Source organism: Tupaia chinensis, unplaced genomic scaffold (assembly GCF_000334495.1).
Source record: "Tupaia chinensis unplaced genomic scaffold, TupChi_1.0 Scaffold147500_2, whole genome shotgun sequence".
In the NCBI taxonomy this organism is placed as follows: Eukaryota; Metazoa; Chordata; class Mammalia; order Scandentia; family Tupaiidae; genus Tupaia; species Tupaia belangeri.
In genome coordinates, this window is record NW_006207352.1 from 463,513 (window position 1) to 477,008 (window position 13,496).

The 13,496-nt window shown below is 54.0% G+C and overlaps 1 long non-coding RNA gene across 1 annotated transcript in view; it reads right to left on the reverse strand.

Moving 5' to 3' along the window:
* The window catches only part of LOC102480440 (uncharacterized), a 33,900-nt gene that overhangs the window by 18,122 nt on the left and 2,282 nt on the right, over positions 1-13,496 (reverse strand). Inside the window, exon 2 of the long non-coding RNA XR_003548118.1 lies at positions 11,970-12,305. This is a non-coding gene — a long non-coding RNA (uncharacterized LOC102480440). The remainder of the gene's footprint in view (positions 1-11,969; positions 12,306-13,496) is intronic.

Here is a 13,496-nt window from a genome sequence, read left to right on the forward strand (position 1 = left end):
CCTGGCAGCCTGCTGGTGCCGACAGGCTGGCTCACACGGAGCAGGGCTGGCCTGCTACACACCTGGCCTCCCTCGTGGGCATCTGTATACGCTCGGGGACATGGAGACACTCGGGGTTCAAGCTTTACTTGAGCTGTCAAACACAACTAAGGACGCTGAGGAGGGGGGAACCCGGGGGTCCTCTGCGCCCGCACCCGCACCCACGCTCTGCCTGCAGTCTGAGCTCTCCCACCACTGGCCTGCCTCTGGAGCCCTCCAGCTCTTCTTTCTGCTGGTGGTGCGCTCTTCACCTCTCCTCTGTGACAAGGCCCTGACCTCCCCGAGGTCTAGGGCACAGAGGGTGCTGACAGCATGCTGGTCTCAGAGAGGGCGAGGACTCGGCCGTGACCCTCGCTGCTTCCCTGTAGGCAGGTGCGCCCCTCCCTGCGTCCAAGATCCCCGGCCGGTCTCCCATGTCCAGTTTGTCTCAGACACACACACCCCATCTTGACATAGGCTTCTTTGGGCTAATTCTGTTTGGATCTGCTCCAATAGGTTCTTCCACCAACTCTGGGGAATGTCGAGGCACCTTCCCTTGAGCACATGTGCAAACGGCCCGGCCCTCCTCTTTCCGGAAGTCCAACGACACCCCTGCCCTCTCCCGCTGCAGTCCACTGCTCTGTCCTCCTTGTGGCTGGCCCCCGGTGTCCCAGTGGGGGAGGCCCACCAGTCCACCTCCGATTTCACAGGACCCTGTTCTGTCTCCTCCGTCCTGTTTCACACATTCACTGGTTTTTATTATTGTTGCATTTTTAATCTAAAATTTTCACTTTCCTATCTTCTGCTATTTTAGGAACTGTGCTTCCATCTCTCTCAAGCATAACTTCAATTGCTTATTGAGGCTGCCCCTTCCTAGCACTTTGGTTAGAGAAAAGAGGGTTTTCTTGGGCTTCTTTCTTCTTCCTTTTTTTTTTTTTTGCCTGCTCCTACTGGCGCCCCCAGGAGGTCAGCTTCTCCAGAGCCGATTTCAGGGTATACGTGGCCACAGGAAACCCAGGGCCGTATTCCCAAGCGTTCCTCCGGTGCCCAGGAGCCTCGCTGGTCCCCATCCACCTCCGCCTCTCAGCTTTCTCCAGCTGCTTTACACGCAATGTCCATGGGGTTAGCTGTGTGGTGCTTAGCAAGAGGGACAGAGAGAGGTATTTCTACTTCCTGTCTGAACCTGCCACTCATCTCCTTGCTTCCAAGAACAAAGAGTATCACGTATAGATGTCTGCCTGAGGGGTGGCCGGCAGTCTTCCCAGCTTGGGAGATGTTAGCACACTCTGCTCTTCGGGCTCAGGTTAGGGTTCTAACATTGCCCTTGCTTCAGCCGGGGGCCCACTCCGACTGAGGGTGACAGCCCATGGGACCGCTCACTGCCCTGCGAGGGTGCCCGCAGCTCTGGGCTCCCCTGTGGCCACTGCCTCTGTGCTTTCCATATAGGCCCCTTCGGCAGGCAGGACCGGGAGGTGGGACTGATGCAGTCTGATCGCACTTTTGCGCACTAAAATCACTTCCAGAGAAAAATTAGCCAAAGCTCTCCTCTGCCCACGACGGCCACACCCTCGGAACCGAGTCTGCTCCAACAGCTCTGCCCACCCCTGCTGCCTCCTGCAGTGTGAACTGTTCCTGCAGGCCGGCTGCAGGGAGCTCCCAAGCGCTAACCAGACGGCCCCTCCTGTAGGAGGGGAAAGAAGCAGGTCAGCTCCAGGCTCTCCGTGGACACTGAGGGACTCCCAGAGTTGCAGGCCCAGGCCAGGAGCAGAGATGAGCGCGGCCACGTCGGACAGGAGGTGCTTCCCTCTGGCTCCACCCATGAGTGAAGAGTCTCCTCTCTGGCCACAAGCCCCCTGGTCCAAGCAGCTCTGATCCAGCCATGCCCAAACTGCAGATGGTGTCACGGGCTCCTGCTACCCCTCTAGCATGAGCTGAGTACCCTTGGTGGCCAGGCACACTGTCCTCAGGGCTGGAGGGGTGGCCAGGACACATCCAGGCCCCCATGGTGTGCCACAGGCTGAAGAAACAAAGAGGAAGACCGTCTGTCGCTGAGTGGGAAGCAAGGAACACACAGTCCTAACAGTGTGGTCAGGCACCACGGCGGCCATCTTCCAGGGAAGCAAGCGGAGGCTCAGAGGGGCCGAGAGACCTGCCCAGGGTCACACAGCTAGTGTGGAGAGGTGGTGTCAGACTCCCAAACTCGCATTCCAACCATGTTCTGTTCCCAAAAGCAGCACTTAGAGCAAGCTCTCCCCACAGCTCGCCATGACTTAACCGTCGCAGGGAAGGCGGCAGTGAGCACGTGACGGAGGAGCTCGTGTGGAGGTCCCTGTGCCATGGCTTAGCGTGTAGGCCCATTCCCCAAATGTTCACTGTTTTGGAAGTATAGCCATGCAATGGCGCTGGGTCAGGGTGAGGCCTCATGGGCAGTGATAGGACTGTGGCGGCAGCACCTTTAGGACTGCTGCCTGGGAGAGGGAGTGGGCTCCAGTGTTGGGGTCTAGTCTCGGCGTGGGTGGGTTATTTTGACGGAGGCGGCGAAGGTGAATAGAAGACAGAGGCCTCGATGCTTTTATGTACGTCTTATGTTGGACACACCTTAAAGATTGTTTTTTGAGGAGTGACACTTGTTAGGAATTATTGTGTCTTTTTATTGAAAATGTGATATATGTAAGTAAATGGGTGAGGGGCAGTAAAAGATTTACTCTAAGGAACAGGGTATATAAAGTATGGAAGCAATAATTATAAAACATGTTGTTTGTTTTGTTAGCTCAGGTAAAGTTAATTACAGTTTTTAGGATGAGGAAGTCTATTTGTCTGTTGTATTTTTTTTTTGGATTTTGATTATTGGGAAGAGTCTTTTGAAGAGGGGGCTTGCAGGATGTTTGACAACTTCAGTCCCGGGCTAGGGCGATAACGTTGCTGGCTGCAAAGACCTAGATAGAAGTCTTGTCTTGCTAAGTAAAGACACAGTTAATATATGGACTATCTATACATTACAACAATAGAGGATGAGTCTATGATCTTATATGGGAAAGGAAGATGATTTTGTAGTTTTGGAGACAACACAGGATGTTTTATTAGCAGTTTTTCATAGTCAACAGCACATAGATGAGAAACTCTTTGTAGTTGAAAGCTACTTGTTGTTTTAGATAAGAACTCTCAGTTAAAATGGTTAATTTTTTTATGGAGCCCTCAGCTTTGTTTATTTTGTTGTCTCATTTAGGCTTTTTTTTTTAATAAATCTGTGGGTTTTTGTATTTTGTTTGTTGAGTCTGTTAATAGTGAGTTTTTTTGTTTTATCTCTGAGTCTCTGTTATGTGGTGAATGTGCTGACTTTGTTAGTGTGAGTTAATTTTGGCCTGTAGCTTTAATAAGGGGTATGTAAGTAAAACTAATTTTAAACTAACTTAGTCTACATATGTTTTTAATGTTAATTTGGTTTATATTAACTTAATTTATATGTTAATTTTGGCTTAAAAACAGACAGGTGGGGGAGTCTTAAACTTTTTGATCCTTGTGTCAGTCTTAGGGAACCACATTCCTACAAGATCACTAATTGGCTTTATTGCAATGGTTGGGGGTGATGTTTTACCCTTACAGGGTACCGTAATAACAGTAAAACTCACGGCAGAGAAATTGAATACTGGCCAGTTTAAGGACACAAGGGAGGGCTCGTAAACCGGGCCTTGTCTCAATTTTTTCCCAGTCTAGGCCTTGCCTTAAAATGAGAGACAGCATCCTTACCAACTTGTGTTGCCTACATGGCCCCGTCACTCCAGTGTCGTGAGAAGGGCAAGTTCCAGCAAGCACAAGCTGTTCCACAAGGAAGGCGGCTGCTGGGCCTCTCTGCACGCCTGCCAGGCCCTCTGCACACCTGCCTCCTCTGCACGCCTGCCTCCTCTGCACGCCTGCCGGGCCCTCTGCATGCCTGCTGGGCCTCTCTGCACGCCTGCCTCCTCTGCACGCCTGCTGGGCCCTCTGCACACCTGCCTCCTCTGCACACCTGCCGGGTCCTCTGCACACCTGCTGGGCCCTCTGCACACCTGCCTCCTCTGCACACCTGCCGGGTCCTCTGCACACCTGCTGGGCCCTCTGCACACCTGCCTCCTCTGCACACCTGCCGGGTCCTCTGCACACCTGCTGGGCCCTCTGCACACCTGCCTCCTCTGCACCTGCTGGGCCTCTGCACACCTGCCTCCTCTGCATCTGTTGGCATGATGCTGGCTCCACATCTTCGGACCTTCTAGTCACCAGAATTGTGAGCCAAATAAATTGCTGTTCCTTTCAAGTCACCCAGCACCAGGCATTTCTGTCAGTCACACAGCAGCTGACTGAGATACTCTGTTAAGAAGGGGTCTGAGCTGCGGCAGAGGCGAGGGAAGACACGGGACTAGGGAGAGCTGCAGCATGGAATGCAGTAGTGGAGAGATGTTGTAGTGGAACACGGGGTTACCCCGGCCCGACTTCCACCTCTGCGAGTTACAAACTGCTCAGACTCTGCTCCCTTGCAAGGTGACAATGCTCTTGTTCTGGGTAGTGCCTAGGATTCACCAGGATGATGTAGTAACGTGTCATGGCCCCCAGGGAGTGCTGGCAACATGAATGGGACTGCCATCTGAAAACACTGCTCCTAACGAAACAAGGATGCCCCAGAACAGGGGGTAAGGACAGGACTCTGACAATGCCAGCATTATCGCTACGAGAACAGGTCACCACGTGGGGCCTGCTACCTGCACTGGTTTTAAACACAGGCTTTTGGAGGTGCTGGTCATGAGGGTAGTCCTGTCATGTGTCTTCTTGTCTTCTTTTGTTGCAAAATAAACTCCACCTTGCAGCTGGACACAAGGCCAGCCAAGCCAGAGGACACACCCTCCGTCTCAAGCAGAGAGGTCTGTGGGACTGTACCCTGGCAGCCAGACACAATGCCACGCCTTCCAGAAAGGCCTCATTCACGGTACACATCCGTGCCCCACCTCTCCTTCCCCTCCCTCCTGTGGCTGCAATGAACACATCATGGCTGGACCGTGAGCACAGATCCTGGGCTGTGAGGTACGCTTTGCGACAGAGCGAGACAGGAAGGTCCTGGGCTCACTCACACTCTCTTATGAGACCTTTCTATAGAGCGTTTGTGCTCACCATAGAGACAGAGAGAGAAAAAGTGAGAAATCACCCCCACCCCCCGGGGAAATGGCCTCACTTCAATCCCTTCTCCACTCTCCTCTCAGGATTTTGGGCATTCACACACATGTACCTAGCATGACTTGAATCCACTGGGTCTGAGATTCAAACCACAGTTGGCTATGTAGGAGTCCACTGTCCCAACCACTACACCACCTGCTGTGTCCGACACAGGGAAATACCATAACAAAGACAGAATATGTGAGAAATTACAGACCCTAAAGAGCTGTTGGCACGTACTTTGTTTAGCAAGACTGAAAATCTTCTCAACGGTCCCTGATGGTTGAAGCTGGCTCCAGAGTGTAGCGGTTGAGGGAGCCAGACCCCACATGGCCAACCTGGCCTTGACGGCACTTGAGGAACGCACCAGCTACACGCGTGCATGCCCAGCCCCGACAGGACGAGGGACCGAGGCGTGACCGCACCCTCGGGGGCGTTTTCTCTCTGGCAGCTGCACACGCCCGACAGCAGTTGAAATTAAGTCCATGGTGGAAGAATGGCAAAGACAGTTCAAGACAGACAGCAGCAGGCAGGCAGGCCGTCTCCCCACAGTGCAGAGGCGATGCATGGGCCTCGCTCTGCATCAGGTGAAATGCAGTTGTGCTCTAGGTAGGCCCCCCCGGGACATGCTGGGCATGGGCTGTAACCGCCCAGGGCCAGGGGCGGGGTGGGTGTGGAAAGAGACAGCGAGCAGGAGGACCCGCCGTGGAAGGCTGAGCTGCGGATGCTCTAAGGCAGCTCCGAGAGCGTGACCCAGAGCCTCAAGTGGCCATCAGCACAGACCTAACGTCCAGAAGCACGCTGGCTCCCTTTATCGACGGGGCTTCTCATCGAGTCACTGTGTTGTTGCTTTGGAGACCTGTCTGCCTCAGAAGGCACCCTACCCTCTCCAGCCGCTCATCTGCACATCTGGCTTTCGGACCCAGCTTACGAAGCCTTCCGGCCAAAGCTTACGAAGCCGCTCACGCCCGCTGATGTTTCTGCAGCTTTATCTGCAGCCGTGGTGCCCTCTGGCTCAGAAACACGTGCATGGGAGATTTTTAACACAAGAAGCCCTGCACATTGTTGTTTTAAATAAGTGCATGCAACTGTTAAGAGTCTGTGTTTCTTGGGCTGTTTTCCACAGCTGACCGGGCGTGTCCCTAGTGTGAAAATAAGGTCAGCAAAACAGCTGCAGCAGCGACGAGGGACGGGGCCACCAGAGAGACGGCGAGAGTGCGTGTGCTGTGCGAGGAGCACTCGGCACCATCTGCAGAGCCCCGGGGGCGTGACAGGGAGAGGCCGGGCTCTGACTACTCCCTACGGGTGCGCGCTCTCGCTCCTGGCAAGCCCACGCACCCTCTGGCAAATTAAAAAAAAAAAAAAAAAGCTCAAGTCCTCAAAATAATTTCATAAAACTCAGACTCACTTCTTTTCACTTGAGCTACTCACTGTACTTCCCCGAGGCGCCCCAAGCCCCATCTTCGCGCACCTCTAACACACGGCACACACAGCTATCACCACACACCCCCGCACCACGGCCACACAGGTGTGTGAGCGATGGTCTCTCACAGGCTGTGCGGGCCTCCCTGGGCACAGCCCCTTCCTGTGTCATGGCTACAGAACGTTTAATGAAATCGATACAACTTTCTTCTCACCTTTATCGTCGGAGCTGAAGGAGAGGGGCAAAGGGCTCCCAGCATGTCTCCTGTCACTGACGTGTGCAGTTAAGGGAAGCAGTCGGAGCAGCGTTGGCCGCATAGACACTTACTCCTGCTGCCTCCTCCCAGCCGCTCGTACTCTCCGCCACCGTAAGATGCTGCTTTAACGCTTTCTGGCCTGAACGTGACTTTCTGTACTATCGGACTTGCAGCCCCTCACACGTCTGTGCGCACGCGAACGCACACTCCCGTGTCTTTTTTCAGTGGTGTGACTTCACACCTTTTTTTAAAAGTTTTTGCGATGCAGTGCATGTTCTTGCCAAAGAGAGAGAGAATTGGACGTAGAAACAGTGAGACAAAGTGAGAAATCACCCCCTGGGGGATGGCCATACCACAATCTTTTCTCCTCCATTCTCTTCCTAGGATTTTGGCAGGCACAAGTGGCTGGCATAAGTTTCAAGCCACCAGGTCTGGAACTCGAACCATGGTCATCCATGGGGAGGTCCAGTGCCTTAACCACCACACCAGCTGCAGCTGCTGGCCCCCCTTCATCCATCTTCTTCTTCTTCTTTTTTTTTTTGAGAGGTTTTTGCTATAGGGCATGTGTGCTTGCCAGGAAGAGACAGAGAGACAGAAAACAAGAAATCCCTTCCTCCATTCTCCTCTCGGGATCTTGGGCACGCACGCACATGCGCCAGTGTGAGTTTAAGCCACCGGGTCAGGGACTCGAACCGTGGTTGACTACACGAGAGTCCAGCGACACAGCCATTACGCCCACTGCTAGTCCCCATCCATCTTTTATTTTTAGTTTTTGTTTTTTACTTTGTGATTTCATCTTATAACAGGAAAAAAACAAACAGACAAGTTTTTAACCCTGTTTTTTTTTCTTTGATCCTTTCTTTAAGGATTAACTGGTGGTTGTAGCTTCTGTAACTAATGTAACCTATGACTACTGTAACCAATAAGATCATAAAAAAGCCTATTTGCTTAGCAGAGGAAACAAAGTCACTTGTTTTAGACAACGGGTCACACGAATACAACCAGGACAGGGACCAGGGTCCCAGGCAAGAAATTTCAGAAGATGGCTTTGCTCAAGAGGCACAGTGTAGCAGGCTACACTGGGAAACCTGCGATAATAGTGACTGACAGTAACAGCTGCAGATGGTAGAGTCCTGTTAAACAGTGTAGCTTTAAAAATACGTTGTAGCTTCCCTGAATCCAGCACGCAGGCCACAACTCTGCATCAACAGATTCAGTGTCACCCTAAGATCAAACACAGGGACCCCAGCGTCCCGTGAAAGGAAAAGGGGCACAGAACGCCTCTGGGAAACCCACGAGGGTGAGGGTAACCCACAACTAGCTAGCTGTACGCGCTGGTTAACCACCGCGAGAAATGGAACGCACGGAACGCTGGGGACTTCTGTCCTGGCGTCGGTGGCGGGCTTGTCAGCGCTCGGCCACTCCCTGAGCTCGAGCACGGCTACGTCAGCTCCTTCCTCCCCTCTGCTCTGCCTCCACCACTCTCAGCAACGGCGGCCAGGTTTTAGTGACAACAATCTGAAAATATTTCTCTTCTAACGGGTGAGTTGTACTTTCATTTATTAGCATGACATACGTGCGTGGTCTGAGTTATATGTCTGAGTTATATTTTATCCGTTTTCTTTTTCAAGGTATACATTGTAACAGTTTCTGACAGACTCTCACATTTTAACCTCTTTATATGGAGGTGTGTCTTACAGTGGGGGTGTGTCAGGTCTTCTCCTACGGTAGGCCGTGTCCGGCGTGTCGGCCAGGTCTTCTCCTTACAGTGGGGTGTGTCAGGCGTGTCAGCCAGGTCTTCTCCTTACAGTGGGGTGTGTCGGGCGTGTCAGCCAGGTCTTCTCCTTACAGTGGGCTGTGTCAGGCGTGTCAGCCAGGTCTTCTCCTTAGATGGTGATGACCTGGAGCAGGCAGTCTGGGGTCTCTGGTGTACACTCCAGCATATCCGTGTGTTTCCTTTACTGCTCATGGTCGTTACCTATCTTGGAAATTCCCACCTGTTCTAGCGGTTATCTTTAATCTCAAGTACTTACATAACCCCGGAAATCTCCTCTTCCTTTTGCCAATAGGCACTAGGACCCTGTGAAGGGAGCGGCAGAGTTAGCTTTGCTCCTTCCTCCTCTCTTTCACTACCTAATTCTAGCAGTACCATTTTTGCTTACTGTTTGTGTTTTCATTCTTAAGTGTTCTTCAATCTGGACGGTATGATTTGTCATCATTAAAGACAACGCAGTGCACAGCTTGGTCTGCTTCCTGCTTTACCTGTAAGTGCAGGGCAGTTAACACTGATCTTCTGCATCATTTGGCTTTCTCTGCTTAACGAACACCCTTAAACTCAGGGCCTGACAGCAGGGTGTGCTCCTTAGCTTGCTGGGCGCTCTGTCCAGGTCAGCTTGGCCCCATCATCAGCTAATGGGTCGGCAGTGCAGCTGGCCTTGAGGGTTCGCTCTCAATGTCCGCTAGAATGCAGAGGTTCTAATCACTCAGCAGGCTAGCCCATAGGAGGCTGAGGGCCCGGCAGCGATAGGGAAAGCCCCGACACGCAGGCGTTCCAGTCTCTGTGTCACAGCGGCTATGCTCCCTGGCCTGGCGAGTCACAGGCCAAGCCCAGAGCTGGGATGGGTGGAAGGTCGTTTCACAGAGCTGACAGCACACTGTCTGTCCATCTTCCCCTTGGTGTTTCTGTCCTGGGCCTGCCCAAACGTGTTCACAATTCAACCCTATCTGATTGGAACTCACCCCCCCAACAGCCCCCTCAAGAAGGGCTCATGAAGGTGAGGTGGTGAGGAGTGCCCCGCCGGACCTGCACGGAGGCCCCATGCCCCAGCCCTGGCCTTCACAAAGGTGAGGTGGTGAGCAGTGCCCCCGCCGGACCTGCACGGAGGACCCGTGCCCCAGCCCTGGCCTTCGGCTACACTGGAGACACATGCTCACACACAGCGGGAAGGAGGTAGGGTGTACCAGAGTCCTCCAGAGAGACAGCACACACACACACATGTGCACGCACACATGCACACGGCAGGAAGGGGGTAGGGTATATCAGAGTCCTCCAGGGAGACAGCACACACACGTACACACACAGAGGGAAGGAGGGAGGGAGAGGGAGAAGGCAGAGATGGAGACAGGGTGAAGCAGAGACTCATCACAGGGACCAGCTCCCAGTTAGGGAGAGCGAGCAGCCCGGCCGTCTGTGGGTGGGCTGGGGCGCTGCGCCTGCGAGCCTGAGGCCCAGGGGAGTGAGAACCAGGATGGGAGCGCGGGTGTCCAAAGGCAGGAGAAGATGCACGCTCCAGCTCAAGAGGAGCACGAAGGTGCCCTTGTTCCACGTTCCACCCGACTGGGCCTTCGAGAGGCTGGAAGATGCCCACCTGCCATGGTGAGTGTGGGCCTCCTCCCTCCATCCACCTGATTAGAAGGACCTGCTCCACAGGCACTGCTCTAGCGACCGGGGCCCCCCAGCCCACTCAGGCCCATATGTAGAATGAACCGCCACCCCTCGACTGCTGTCTTTTATCCAAGGTTGGCTGCAGCCCTCAGGTCTCACTGGATCCAGAAAAGACCTCCTTGTGCCCAGGAGTCCACTAGTTCTCAGACACCGAGTGGGACCCCTTCCCGGAGAGCCAGGAGGCACCATGGTCCCGAGGCTCCTGGAAAGGCTCCTTCACACCCTTCAGACCATGGTTCCAACAGCTCACTGGCTTCCTTTCTCCAGAACTTCCAGCCAGTTCCTTGTCCCTTGCTTTGCTTTGGCCCATGAGATGCCGCGGTGACCAAGCACCGTACAGCGGGGCTCACCATCTGCCTCTGCTGTGTCCAAGAGGACATTCTGGGCAGTCCCCTGGTCCAGAGGAGTGACATCCCAGCAGCCAGTCTCAAGCAGCAGTTTCCCAGAACGCTTCATAACCCTGCCCTGTCAGCACAGACCCAGGCAGCGAGAGCGATTCGGATATCCGGGGTTGCAGGGAAGGCCTGCGCTAACCACGGGTTCGCCCGTGGACACGCGAGCAGAGCCGCCCGACCCAGCCTCCACCAGGGGCACCGGCTGCTCTGCAATTGTAAACGAGGCTGTTTTCAGCAAGTGGACTCTGAGGTGGCTGTGAACGCCCAACTGTGGGAACGGACTTCAGGGCAGTGTTCCTGGCAGGCCAAGAGCCCCAAGAAAAGGTGACCTACTTCTGTCTCGAGCTATGGCTCCTCTCAGGCTCCAGCTGGGCTCTCTCCCACGGCCACCAACACCAGTCACAGGCTCTTGCCCAGGGACTGGTGTGGGCTTCGTGTATTCTCAGGCCTGCCCTTCCCGCCACTCCCAGACGACACAGCATCTCCAGGCTTTCCACACTTTGCACAAAGATGTGGACTCGGAGGGCCCCTAGCTCTTATTATTTACATCAGTCATTCAGTGCAAAAGAGGGCCATTTCCTGAACATGCCGAAGGGTCCACGGGGCTGGACGGTCCACCGTTTACTGTATTTAATGGGCTTAAATGCATCATAAACAAATAAGCCAGGATAAACCTCATCAGAACTTGATTTTGACGGCTTGTCCTCTAAGCCGAGCTCTGATCATGACCATGCTGCTGGTCCCACGACCAAGGGGCAGGCAACGTTCCACTGCATCTTTTCTGGCCCTTCCATCTCTGTGTTCAGTGAGGCCTTTTGTCCCTTGTGCTAATAAACTGGCTCAGGAGCCCAGTGGCACTAAAGCTGGGTCCCTTCCTGCTGCGTTTCTAGCAGCTTTAATATGCTAATGTGCACTGCACACTCGCAGCGGGGACTTGGCATGCAGCGTGTCCCAGCCCATTTGGCCCCGGAACCCTGAGAACCTTCTGTGCTTGGGACATTTGTATGATTCCTATCAGCCCCAGGACACAGCTTGAGAAATGGATCTTTTCTACTGATCCACAAGGTAATGAGTCATTCTGTCAGGGACACAGTTACACTGAAGCCCCACCTTCCTGGCCCTCAGTGGGGCACCCCAGTGCTCTGTGACCTTTTACGGGTACAGCGTACTTGGAGGGACCGACAGTAAAGGCGAAGGCTGCGGGAGGGGAGAGGTGGAGAGCCACTCGCTCACTCACTCAGGAACACTTACAATGGAGGCGTTTCTTCACCTGGACAGTCTCACAGGTCGGCAGAGGACTCACAGTGGTCCGCCAGTGCCCTTCCACACCAGGCCTGGGAACAGCCCTCGGTGCCAGGACGGCGTGGTGAGGCCCGGCAGGGGATGTCCAGGGAGCTCTGGCTCCAGCCATGGCCCCGGCACCGCCCCTTGGCTCTCACTGTGAGCAGCTGCTCCTGCCTCGTGTTCTGGTCAGTGCTGGGGCTACAGACAGACTCGCCCGGAGTGGTCACGATCATGGTGAGACGTCTCGGCACGCCCGTCCTCAGGTGTGTGCTGCAGTGAGCTCCTGGTCAACCAGGCCAACCACTGAAAATAGGGAAATACCAGCGACTCAGTGCTAGCAGAGTGCTCCCCGACCCCTGGGTTGTACTCTGCGTATTTGTTCTTCCAAAACAAACAAACGAAAGAAAAAGAGAGCATCACCTGCAGCAGCAGCCCCACAGGTGCAGGACGCACGGCCTACTGCCCCGCGGTCACGCTCTGAAGGCCCGCACGGGAAGGGCTGGTGCTGAGTGATGCTGCGTGACTTCCGTGGCGTGTGCAGGACACACAGCCTGGCAGCTGGCTCGCGAGTGTGGGCAGGGGCTGGTCACAGGGTCAATGCTGAGGCAAGCGGGGCCCACATCGGAGGGTCCTGGGTTCCCGACCCATAGTCTCCCCGTGGGCCAGGTGCAAGCACATGTGACAGTGACCCCAGTCAGCTGGGACAGAGTGGGCACAACATGGACACTGTTAGGGAACCTGTCTCTCTCTCTCTCTCAGAGGAGATAAGTAAGTAGCCCCACCCAGCCGGTGGGTGCAATAACTGGGACTGGAACATTAGCTTAATACTGGAGACCAGTGGGAGAGACCTGGGTTCCACGTCACCTTTGGGGACAAAATTAATTCCCAGTGGGTCGGGAACCAACAGATGGCATAATAGCAACGTCATTGGACTCCCATATGGTCGACCACAGTTCAAGTCTCGGACCCGGTGGGTGAAACTCACACCAGGTGTGTGTGCGTGCGTGCCCAAGAGGAGAATGGAGGAGAAGCAATTGCAGTGTGGCCATCCCCCCTGGAGGGTGATTTCTCGCTTTCTGTCTCTCTCTTTCCAGCGAGCGTGCGCACCCTATAGCAAAAACCTCACACACACACCCCAAAAAAATTCCCAATGGGTCAAAACTTTAAAGATCTTAAATAGATAATGCCATAAGCAAATCAGAAGAAAAACAGATGCATTTTATATAAACTTAGATGGGAGAAACACTTCAAACCGCATTAGAAAACATGTAAACCTTGGAAGACAATGGAAGGAAAAACTGCAATGCCAGGTGAAGCAATGTCCTTACAATGGACAAGTGTTAGGACAGAATGGCACTGCCAGAGCACAGCCAGAAATCTCGAGGGAGAGCAAGCAGAGGACCCAGAATGGCCCAGCTCTGTGCAGAGGACCCAGAATGGCCCAGCTCTGTGTGCAGTTAGGGTATGGCAAGCCTGCATCTAGGTGAGTAGGGA